Source organism: Notamacropus eugenii, chromosome 2 (assembly GCF_028372415.1).
Source record: "Notamacropus eugenii isolate mMacEug1 chromosome 2, mMacEug1.pri_v2, whole genome shotgun sequence".
Classification (NCBI taxonomy): domain Eukaryota; kingdom Metazoa; phylum Chordata; class Mammalia; order Diprotodontia; family Macropodidae; genus Notamacropus; species Notamacropus eugenii.
The window spans coordinates 142,652,675-142,665,167 of record NC_092873.1 but is presented as its reverse complement, the minus strand read 5'-3'; the positions used below and the strand labels follow the sequence as shown (position 1 = coordinate 142,665,167).

The 12,493-nt window shown below is 34.1% G+C and overlaps 1 protein-coding gene across 1 annotated transcript in view; it reads right to left on the bottom strand.

Annotated features, from left to right (window-relative positions):
- Positions 1-12,493, bottom strand: part of KCNQ5 (potassium voltage-gated channel subfamily Q member 5) — a 668,590-nt gene that overhangs the window by 226,629 nt on the left and 429,468 nt on the right. The window lies entirely within an intron of this gene.

Genomic DNA, 12,493 nt, shown 5'->3' with positions numbered 1-12,493 from the left:
TCTAACCTAAAGGAAGGTTCACTTTCGAAATCAGAAGCAAATCATCCTGTGTAGCAGGATAAAAAAATTTGGTCATTCACTCTGGGACAGATTTATAATTTTGAACCATTTCTTAAAAGCTCATGCAACCAATAGTTTGATTGCATTATATATATAAGGAAGATTGGCAGTTAGCACAGAAGGACTGTTTTTGGTGGCAGTGGTCAAATATAAAAAAGAGAGAAATGATTGTAATTTTTGAGAGAAATTTACTTTACTTCAGAAAAAAATATTCAAGGATTTCAATGTAAAAAAAAGTATGAAATATGCACTACAAGGTTCACATTGTACTTCACTCTCTTCTCTTCATCTTCATCTTGTATTATGCTTTAAATCAGGTCACCAAAATAAACAACAACAAATAGGAGATATAGCCTTAGCTTAAGTGGCATCTCTCAATTACTTCATGGAATCAATGATTTAAATTGCATGAGAATTCCCTTCAACTATGAATATTATAATCCAGTCATGCCTGCCTTTTGAATTTTAAACATATTATTTCCATAAGTTCACTATGAGTGGAGGGTGTCTAATCAACATGCTAAAAAACTATACTTGCTTTCTCTTAAATTTGCAAAGGCAGTAATGTGGTCTGGCTGTTTGTTGTTTATCCTCCTGCTCTTTGTCCTTACAACAAAAACCACTGGTTAAAGTGTTGATATTGCTCTCTGGGGACCATTTAATTTACATGGTATCAAATAAAGAAAATTAGCCAGCATTAATATTGAGATGCAGCTTCAGTATTCCAGGAAGATGAGAAACCATGAAAGTGAAGGAGGGATTTATTTAATCATTTAGACACCTCTATGGATTATATGATGATAATTTCACTATTTCTTCATTTTTTAATGGAATATATGAATTTTGGACAAATATAGGCCATGTAATCTCAAGATACCTCCTTTCCCTTACTATCAATTCTCTTACTTCTTTTTCTGTCATCTTCATTGTTGCATATTCTACCCAACCATAAGAAGCATATATCTTTCCCATGTGAGTGATTTTGCAAGGAAAGCCTCTACCTTAGAGCAATATTTTAGTTGGTAACCCTCAGAGCATAAACCACTATAATTATAGATCCATTTTGGCACATGAACAGTCACTACTTCCCCCACTCTGGTGTCCAGCTTCCCTAAGCCGCCCCTAGAACTTAAAAGATAATTATACTCTTCTTGAATTGATCTGCAGAAATATTGTGTTTTACAACTACTGCTATAACCACCAATGAGATACTAGGCTTTACTGCACAATCAATTACTTGTATTTAGTATTTAGCATTGAACTAGATGCTGCAAGGATACTACATAATAATAAGGAATAGTCACTAATGATTTATCATTTGCATACACAAATATGCACATATACATACAACTATATATATATTATATAGGCCCTTATTTTTGTGAAATTGTTACAGATTTTGTTTCAGAGTAATCCACAGTAACCCCAGTTCTGCCATTAATTAGTCATAATCAATCTTAGTTAAGTCCCTTTTCTAATCCCTATTTTCCTCATCTTTAAAACCAAGGGATTGCATTAAGTGAGCTCTGAGATCCTGCCATGATATGTTTCTAACCCATTTCATTTACTCCTTTTATCTTTTTGCCTTTCTTTGGGAGAGATTGACTATGAAAATAGGGAAAGGTATTTGTAAAAGATGGTGAGCCCCAAAGCATTTCAACTTCGGAAAAAAAGCTTTATAAACTTGTCTTATGGGATAAATGGGAACCAATAATACAAAATCAAAAATATAAAATGTGCAAAGCTTTACTTCAGGGATTTCATGGATGGTTTATAAAATAGGTGGTGCTTTCTAAACTAAGCACATGTTTAAAGCATTAGCCAGACAGGTGATACCATCCCTTAAATGGCATGCTAGATATACTCACTGAAAATTTTAAAAAGCTATTTCACCGAATCATTTAGGAAGAGAATTAAAATCGTCTGAAAAAAGGCTTCCTAAAAGAAAAAAATTGCTAATGACTCTTCATAAAATCAACCGAAGCAAACAACACTATTAAGCTATCAACAAACCCAAAGCACCAATAATTTGACTGGTATAAAATCGGGAAAGTTAGAAATAGGGTTGATCTTTAAATTAGATAGTTCACTGTATTTAACCTGATGAAAAAAAATACAGTCTTCATGGATTTTACTCTTGGCCACAGAGCTGGAAGGAATGTTAAAGGTCATCTAAGGCCAATTCCCTCTTTTTAATCCACAAAAAAAAACTAAGGCTCAATGACTTGTCCAGGGGCTCATTCCTAATAAATAGCAAAAGTGGAAATTGAACCCATTTCCTCTAACTCCCAATCTAGAACACATTGAACTATATGGAGCACCTAGATATACCAAGATGCTCCCACTTATAATGTGTTCTTTTTAAGCATTCTAAGGGTGTTATACACTTCTCAAGGCCAAATTGAAGAAATGATAGTTCACATATGTTACTATTTTTTTAATTGAACATCAGAAGAAATAGTGGTGGAAAACATGCTGGATTTGGAGTCAGAAGACCTGTATTCAAATTTTGACTTTGCTGCTTAGTGTCAATATAACTTTAGGCAAATCACTTAACTTTCTGAATTTTGTTCTCATCTGTAAAGCAAGAGGACTGCACTAAATGACCTATAAGGTGTCAGCAGCCTTAATACTATAATCCTATGAAACTACCCTCTCTAAAATTTGAATTTGTCTGACTTTCCATATGTTTATCAATGTCAGTTTTTACAAAATGTGCAAATGTAAGGGCACTTTCCTGGGCTACAATGAAGTAGTATCATTATTACTATCACTTTTGGTAGCAATAGTAGCATGAACAGTCATGAAATCGAGGAAGGGAAAAGCATTTATTAAGTGGCTACTATATTGCAGACTGTGCTAAACATTTTTTTTACATACATCTTATTTGATCCTCACAGCAACTCTGGGAGATAGGTAATATTTTTAACCTGATTTTACAGTTGAGGAAACTAAGGAAAACAGAGATGAAGTGATGTCACACAGCTTCTAAGTGTCTGAGACTAAAGTGCTGAACTCATCTCCTTCCTAGGTGTGTTATTGAGAAATTAAAAGTGTACCAAGGAATAATGAAGTCTGAAGTCCAGTTTAGCATCATTCAATCTATGTTAAACAATATTGAAATGCCTACAGTTATACACCCTCATTCAAGGAAACAAAGTACTTGATAAAGAAATCCCTTATTCACTATGTCACCTAGTTGCATTAATATAGCACTTTATATTATATAATTTATGTAGTTCAATCAACAAACATTTTATAAAGCAGCCAACATGTGCCAAGAATGGTGCTAGATTCTGGGGAAACAAAGGCAAAAATTAGTCTTTTTTTTTGATCAATATTCTATTCTGAGAGATAGATATTCATAAAACAAAAAAAATATCTAACAAATATAGACAAAATAGTTTTTCTGTGACTTCAAACACTGTGTGTTAGGTATTTTGTCAACATAGAGCCTGATTCAAATGAAGGCTATTATTTTCACTGTATAATTAGAATACGTATACATTAGCATCTATAAAAAACACATTGGCAGCTAGTGTTTGCCTGGCAGACATGCTACCTAATGTCAACAAAAGAGTGCATTTGACAAAGGGAGCAGCTAAAGTCTATTTCATTCCCAAGGATCTTGAAATTACATTTCTTTTGAAACTTGGTAATTTGCAAAATGTTCTATCTGAATGATTCTTCTACAAAAGAAAAGCATTTCAAAGACAAAATGTACCTGATAACATGCCCCAGCTCCCTCTGCAATTCAAGGAGAATTAAGTACAACATTACTTAGAATCTTTAAAGTTGATTTGGAGTATGCAGTTGAATAAGTCCCTCTCCTTCCCTCCCTCTAGCTAATGCAACAAGTACCTCTTAAGCTTTAAATATCCATAAAGAGCTTTAATCAATAAGTAGAATTACTGGAATCGCTGCAAAATTTTAAAAGTAGGACTGTCAGCTAATATTTTTGAGTATTCATCTTCCATATTCTGAATGTTTATATCTGGGTTGAGATGAAATTGGATACTCTGGAAAATAGCATTTTCCATGGTGCTTTCCTTCCTAAGAGTTATAGCTGATGAAATAAGCCAAGGCAATCTGAAAGCAGGTCCAAGAACTTTCCTTGAGCACAGTCATTATAATCTAATATAAAAAGGAAGAATGATCAGACTTCTTCTGAACACAGAGGCAATAGAATCTTAGAGTTGAAAGACACCTTAAAATAATTTTGATTCAACTTCTTTTCCAATTCAAGAATCCCTTCCCCAAAGTTTCACCCTCTATTTTGACACTTCCTGTGATGGGAAACTCAGTTCCTTCCATTTATTGATAGCTCTTACTAATAAAAAGTTCTTCCTTATGTTAAGCCCAAATATGACACTGCAATTTACGTCATTGACCCTAGTTTCCGCTCTCTTGGATTCTGCTTTTACAATATACTCCTTCAGATATGTGAAGATAGCTCTCATGACCTTCTAAGTCTACTCTTCTCCAGAGTAAACTAGGGCTCTATTCCTTCAATTGATTCCAATATGGCAGCGTTTACAGACCCCCTTCCACCTTGGTGGCCCTTTTATCCACACATTCTAATGTGTTAATATCTCTTTTAAAATATGGTACTTGAAACTGATCACACTGCTCCAGATATGGTGTGATCAGGGACAGTGAACTGTGGACTATGAGGAACAATACCTTTTTTGATGTGGACTTTGAGTTTTACTAATGCAGCCTAAAATTACCTTAGCTTTTTTTCTTTTTCATAAATGCTTACAAGAAAAAGATATATTCTTAACTTACATTGAGCTTTTGGTCAACTATAACTTCCAGGTCTTTTTCACATTTTAATCAGGGTGTTCACAAAATGACACAATGTAGTTTAATATTTGAAGGAAAATATTAGATTTTCTAGTTATCCCAGTTAAACTTCATCTTTGTAATTTAAGCCTACTGTTCCAATTTATTAATATATTTTAAAAATCCAGATTGTGTCATCTATAGTAATAGCTATTTCCTCTCAGCTTCATGTCATGTGCAATGTTGATGAGCCTTCCTTCTGCATATTATTAATTCAGGCTACTTTAATTTTAGTGGTCTCAGTGATGTGGGTACACTTTTTAATGGTATAGATTGTAATTCATCTATGTCCTCAATCCCAGTTATTGATAAAAATCTTGGGTAGTACAGAATCAAGAACATAGCCCTATGCTATCAACAAGATACCAATGTCAGGGTTGATATTGATCAACATTCTTTGAGTATTATTGGTCAACTAGGCAATAATCCAACATTTTGCCTTCTTGTGCACAATTACATCATTTGGGACTTTATTAAATACCTTGACAAAATGCATTATATTTATACAATTCTTTTGATCTACCAACTTGGTATCTCTAGGGAAAATCCTTTATAAAAAAGAAATGATATTTAATTTTACATGGCTTATTTTCAGTGAACCTTTTTCTTCTATGATTGTTTCTCTTCTCCCCTCCCCCTCCGAGCATTCACAAACCATCTGTTAAAGAATTTTGTGGATGGAATAGACCATGCCTTCCATCCAATACACATACACACACACACACACACACACACACACACACACACACTTTTAAGCCTGACATTTATTGATTGCCACTCTTCTTGTATATTTCTCATTTTCATTTCTCAAAGATTTCTCAACAGTAGTTCTTTGATCACATCTCCAAATTCTTGAAGTAACCTGAGGTATAATTTTTCTGGATCTGAAGACTTTACCCTATTTAGACTATCTAGGTGCTTAATAAAGCACTAAGCTTTCACCTATATTAGGTTTTCACCACTTCCCTCTTTACCAACTTTGCTCTATACATCCCTGGTTGATGACTATTCTCTTTGATGGTGAAGGTAAATAGAATTTAGTTTTGTTTTCTCTCTATCTTCTGTAAGCAGGAGTCATATCACATTTTTTCTTTCTTGTTAAAAATGTTAGTATTTTAAAAGTTTTATTTTACTTGACATATACTTTTTTTAAAATGAGAGTTGATCCTGGGTTTCCTATTTCCAGGGGCTAGTTTGATAAGTTGCTAACAGTCATCATATTAATTTTTTGATTAAGTGGCTCTTTCATGGGTTCTATTAAATCTGGTTTATCAGAGGTCAGATTCTGATGATGTGACTGTTCAGTTACAGTTAGCTATTGCAATTCTTCTCATTTTCTTTCTGTCTCATTGAAATTTGTGACTATATTGTTGGAATTTCACGTTGAGAGTCTCCCATTCCTTTTGCATCAGTTTTCCTCTCATAGTTATCTAAGATGGTGTAGTGGATATAGTACCAAATTTGGAGTAAGAAATGTCCTAGACGTTTTCTAGCTGTGTGACCCTGGACAAGTCATTTAACCTCTCAGCCTCAATTTCCTCATCTGAAAAATGTACTTAATAATATTACCTATCTCATGGGGTTGTTGTAGGGATCAAGTAAGATAATATATATAAAATGCTTTGCAAACTTTAAAGCTCTATTTTTGCTCAGCTGGTTTTCAGTCCTACATGAATCTTCATGATGCCACTTGAGGTTTTCTTGGTAAAGATACTGGAGTTGATTGGCAGTTCTTATCTAGTTCATTGTACAGCTGAGGAACTGAAGAAGTAGGGTTAAGTGCTTTACCTAGGGTCATACTGCTAGTAAGAGTCTGAGGCCAGATTTGAACTCATGGAGATGAGTTTTAATGACTCCAGACCTGGCACTCTATCCATTATGCCACCTAGCTGCCTTTAAAGCTCTATAGAAATGCCATTATCATTGTGCTTATTGTTAAAGAATCTCTGGTGACATACTAGTACCTCCCCTTTTCTGGGCTAGATCATCTCTTCAGTCATCTCCCATATAGCCATGCTACTCCTGCACAATTTATCACTGAAGATTATAACCTAAACTTTCATTCAATTCAATATAATTGGGGTATTTTTAGAATTAATGAAATTCTTCACATTCTATAATATTATAGATCCATTTCACTGGTCAGAGGGAGTCTAAGGTAAGAGTATGTGGATGGGTCAAAGGAAATATATCACTGCTGGGAAAACAGTGTAAACCATTTATTAGATTGACAGCAGGTTAACAGTAATGTCTTTGTACATAAAGATACATTTTTTTCCCTACATGGAAAATATTACTTATTTATTATGACAAATCAGATTTGTTTTGGGCCTAAAATCTGTGCTCATGAGACCCATCATATTTGAAGCTCATAGAGACACACCAAACCATTTGAGGTATTCAAATGATGTGAATATCTTAATAATTGAATGGATATGTCATATCAAGGAGTTGGATATTCCCTCTAAAGATGCAGATCATAATACATTAATATCTACTCATCTTGGGAGACGCTTATGCATGTCCTCTCTTCAATTTGTCACAGTGTGTTCACCCAACTTGCTTTCCTCATGTTCTGAAGTTAATGGATCGTGATGGAACATGAAGACCATACATTTGTTATGTTAGCAGAACTCAGAGAAATAAGGCTCTGCCTGTTGCTTACCAAACGCAACAACAGTTTTGTAGCTTGACATTTATAATTCTTTATGCTCAGACTCCAATCTGCTTTTCTATATCATATATTCCAAACCCTTTCAGGATTTTGATGTTCCTCCCAAACAGAGTTATTCTCTGTCCTCCATTCTTATCTAAGCCTCTCTCTCTCCTCTCAACCTTTCTGTAACGTTGGTCTTCTTCAAGAATGAAGTACAAACAACAACAGCACTTTCCATACTTGCAATGAATTCCTCTTCATCTCTGTATTTTAAAACGCCTTTTCTTTAAAGCGGAGACCAGGTGCTATCTTCTCAAAGAAGTATTCCAATTCCTCTACCATCCCATTCTTCCTCTGACTGTAAGTGATCTTTTCTCTTCTTAGAGTTTTTTTTAACAGTACTTTGCCTGGTCCTCTCCTTGGTGTTTAGCACATTCTGTCTTATGTTATGGTCCCTAGAACCCTTACCTTATCTTTCCTCTTTCCCTGCATGATCCTTAAGAACAAGAGCTCTGTTTTCATCCTTGTATACTCAGTGCCTAACATTGTGCCTTGTGCCTACTAAGTGCTTTATAAAATTTGAATTGTGGAATTAATGTGCTAAATGTCCAAATAATGAATAGTTCTACAATCACAGTATTTTCCCACTGATGAGCATCTCAACACACTGTAATTTCTAACAGATAACTTCAGTATGCAATTTTGTTTATCAGTTTCAGTCCTATAAAACTACTGGATGAAGTCATCTATATCCATATTCCCCAAATAAATGGAGGCAGCAAATCTAGTCAGTTGCAAAGCTTATATAAGACAAGGTCCTTGTTCTCATGGACAGTGAGTCTAGTGGGCAAGTAAGTCACAGAGAATATGATGCAAACAATTTCATGCTATGTAGAAATCACACTGACTTTGAGTTAGAATTCTAGCTTAGTCACTTAATAAATTATGATTGGCTGATTGCCATTAACCACCTTTTTTGACTTTGGTCAAGTTATTTAATTTCTCTGCGTCTGAGTCTCCTGATATGTAAAATGACTAGGTGAACTCTAAGTTCCCTTCCAGCTCTAAATTGACGATTCTATGATCTGTGTGGCATACTTGTAGGTAATTTAGCCAAATCTACTGATTTATGACCTCAATCGAAAATTAAAATAACAACTGGAACAAAGTAGAAAGAATTTAATTTGTAATCAGAGGACCAAAGTTTTCACCTCAGCATTATCATTCACTATTTGTAAGACTTTAGGTAAGTCACTTATTTTCTCTGAGTCTCTGTTTTGTTGTTGTAAATGAAGGCATTAGAAGAGATGATTTCTAAGGTTCCAATAAGCTCAAAAATCTATGAATTCTGCATATTAAGTATATCATACTTTGGTCTATGTGCAAATTCTGCCAATCCAAGCTCTATTTGCAATCAAAATAATTATTTTCACTTTCTAAGTGAAGAGAAACTATTGACTCAATACGCATGACCTTCCCCTTTAAATCATCTTTTCAAGAGACCATTCACTGCTGACACAATGGAAAATAATCCAATCTAATGGTTTTGATAACATAAACCATGTGGATTAAATTTTCCATCCTTTGTTTCAAAGGACTTGTTTATGCAAGAAAGTGAGATATGACAAAGGTTGTGCCATTTGTTAAAAAATGTTTGACAATAATTGTCTGGGCTTGAAGAGTTTCTCCATAAAAATTAAGCTTGTAAACACATCCTACAAACTTCTGTTTTAAAGGCTCCTTTCTTATGAGCATATGATAAACTAGTGTTCTGAAATTAAAAAAAAGGAAATTGATCCTGTTTAGACTCTATGGGGAAGCTAGCTGACAACTGATTTTCCCCAGAGATTAGTTTATTGTATTTGGCCTGTAGAGATAAGGTAGTGAAGTGACTAAGACAGCAGATGGAAAAAAAATCCTTTTGAGTAGTTAAAGTGCCATTGGCAGCAGATTTTATGATCTGGTATAACATCAGGAAAAAATAAAGCCACCAGACAGATGTCTCCAGAGAGCACAAAACATAAATTCCAATGCTTACAACACCATAGAGTACCTCTTCAAGAGAAAGAGATAAGCAATTCCCTTTGGGATTGGTGCTTAATGGGTTTTGTTGTCTTCCTATAAGAAGCTGAATGCCAACATCATACTATTTTGGAAGCAAAGAGAGAATCTGTAGATTGTGGAAGCTTGAAACACAAACAGTGTGGAGACATAAGGCAATAGATAGCTAAATGAGGAAGTTTCCTTTCTCTGAAAAAAAAAATGTCCACAATCAGCTCTAAAACCAGTCTTTCTCCTGCTCTTCTAGACATCTCAAATGACTCAGTATTAAGGGAGGTTAACCCCTCTCAGTATGCATAAGAGTCTATATTCTATTGCTATTGACATACATAGATATGAACCTTTGTAAGCATCTACACATATATACATATATAAATATTGGAAATAGAACTTGATGATACTTATAAAACTGAAATACATAGTGAAGGAAAATATATTTTTTAAAGATTTTTAAAAAAGCAAAGGGAAAAGTTCTATAATGTTATTTCTTAATTTGAGGTTTTCAGTCATCTGAAGTTATACACACATATTTATATATATAACAAACCAAACGTACTCTGTGTGTGTGTGTGTGTGCATGCACATGTGCATGCATGCATTAATGTAGGTACTAGATAGGTTTGAAGTTGGAATGTTGGAATTGTAATCAGGAAAACCTGAGTTTAAATCCTCTAAAAGCCTCAGTTTCTTCATCTATAAAATTAGATAGTAATCCAGAAAGTAGTTGTGAGGATTGAATGAGATAATATATGTAATATGTTTTGCAAACCTTAAAAGCATTATTATTGTTATTGTAATACATACATATATATAAATATAGATACATCAATACATTTTGATTTGAAATATTTATTATATATACTGATAAAGTCACAATTGAGAAAAAGTATATATGTATAAACATGGATTGTTATGTTGTTATATAACATTAAAGGGAAAATAGATGTTTTTATTGCTTATAAAATGATGAGCACAAGAGGTTGTTGTAGTTTGTAACTGGTACGGAAGGATGTCTAGAAATATAGAGTCGAACATAAAAGGTAGAAGTGATGCCGTGGAAGAGTAAAGAATGCTTAGTAGGGAAACACTGGTCAAATTTTCTCATTCTATTACTCATGGATGGTCTTAGGATACACAAAGGAGATTGGAGAGCTAGAAGTGACATTAAAGATAACTTATTCCAACTCCCTCCCTCATTTTCAGATGAAGATGGGACCTGTGGTTGAATGTCACAAATTGAGTAAGTGGCAGAACCATGATTTAAAATCAGGTCCTCAGGTGCTAGATCCAGGGTTCCTTTCAAAATACTATTCTGCCTGATTTTGTTCTGTATTGTTTCTCATCCTTCTATCTGCATGTAAGACTAAGCCTCACTTTTCTCATCTGTAAAACAAGGAGATTAAATTTGCTGAGCTTTTAAGTCCCTTCCAGCTCTAAAATTTTTAGGTTTTCTAAACCACAACCATTCTAGTTAGGCGTGACATTCCCAAGGTTATTCAGTGGGAGAGTAGATGTTGGAACGAGTCTTCTGACACTCAGACAGCCATTGCACTGCAGATGAACAGTAGTGACCCTCAAGTTACAGTTGCTCATTTGGATTACACTAAAGGAGGGTTGGGGAACTTGTCACTTTACAGTCACATATGGCCTTGTAGGTCCTTAAGGGCAGTCTTTTGACTGAATTCAAATTTTACAGAACAAATCTTTTTCATTTTTATCAACATAGTTTTGCTCATCTTCCATATTTTTATTTTATTTTAAAATGAATGTATTTAAAATACCAAAGAATAAAACGTTTCAACAAAATAATCCTCCCAGATTGACTGGCACAATTAGAACATTAGTAAGCCATAAGAGCTAAACTGATGGCTGCTATACTCATTATTTAGTTCTAACTTTCCCTGCCTGACTAGTATCACTATTGCATGAGGCTGGTTAGCAAGAGTTAATGGGGGTCATGTATGCCACTCTGTTATCAGCTTTTGACAATAGTGCACTGTGTTTCTATTTGAAATGGAATTTGTGAATAGTATTTTAAAATTCTATCTGCTTAACAGCTCATCATGTCAAAGAAAACCAAGAGAATACTGAAGGAAGAAAACGGATTTTTAATGAGGATTGGGAATTGCAATATTATGTTGTTTCTTCTAGAGATAAGATGATTTGCTTGCTTTGTGATACTGCAATATCAACATCAAAGAAATTCAGTGCTCATCAGCATTGTAACACTCATAAAGACCACAAATATTTCAAATGAGAAGAAAAGTCATGAAAAGTTGTATTGCAAAAATTAAAAGCAAAAGCAAAGACAATTCTTTCAAGCAACAATAAGACCTGGAAATGATGCCACTGAAGCAACTTATAAAGTAGGCTATATACTCAGGAAAAAAGGGAAACCATTCAATGATGTGGAAATTGTGAAAGAATGCATTGTCAAAGTTGTAGGATGCTTAGATCCCAATAACATTTCAAAATACAAACAACTACCCCTTTCAAGGAGAACCATAACCAATCAGCAGCATGAATTAACCTTCAATTTAACAGAACAACTTCATGCAATACTTCAAAAGTACAATATACATGTATATATATATATATATATATATAATATTATTCAGTCTCTTTGCTTTGGGTACTCTTGTGAGCAGAATACAGGGAATAAATATCTTCAGCAACTGTAAAGATAAATATTGTGAAGTTGGACTGAATTTGGTAAATTTAGTGAATGTATGCACAGATGGTGCACCTTTCATGACAGGAAAGCATGATCAAAAATTAGCAGATCAAGATGCTCTCATTTCTTTTCATTGTATCTTATATCACCAAAATCTCTGTCCTAAAACTACTATTTTAAGTGACACTTTGCAATAA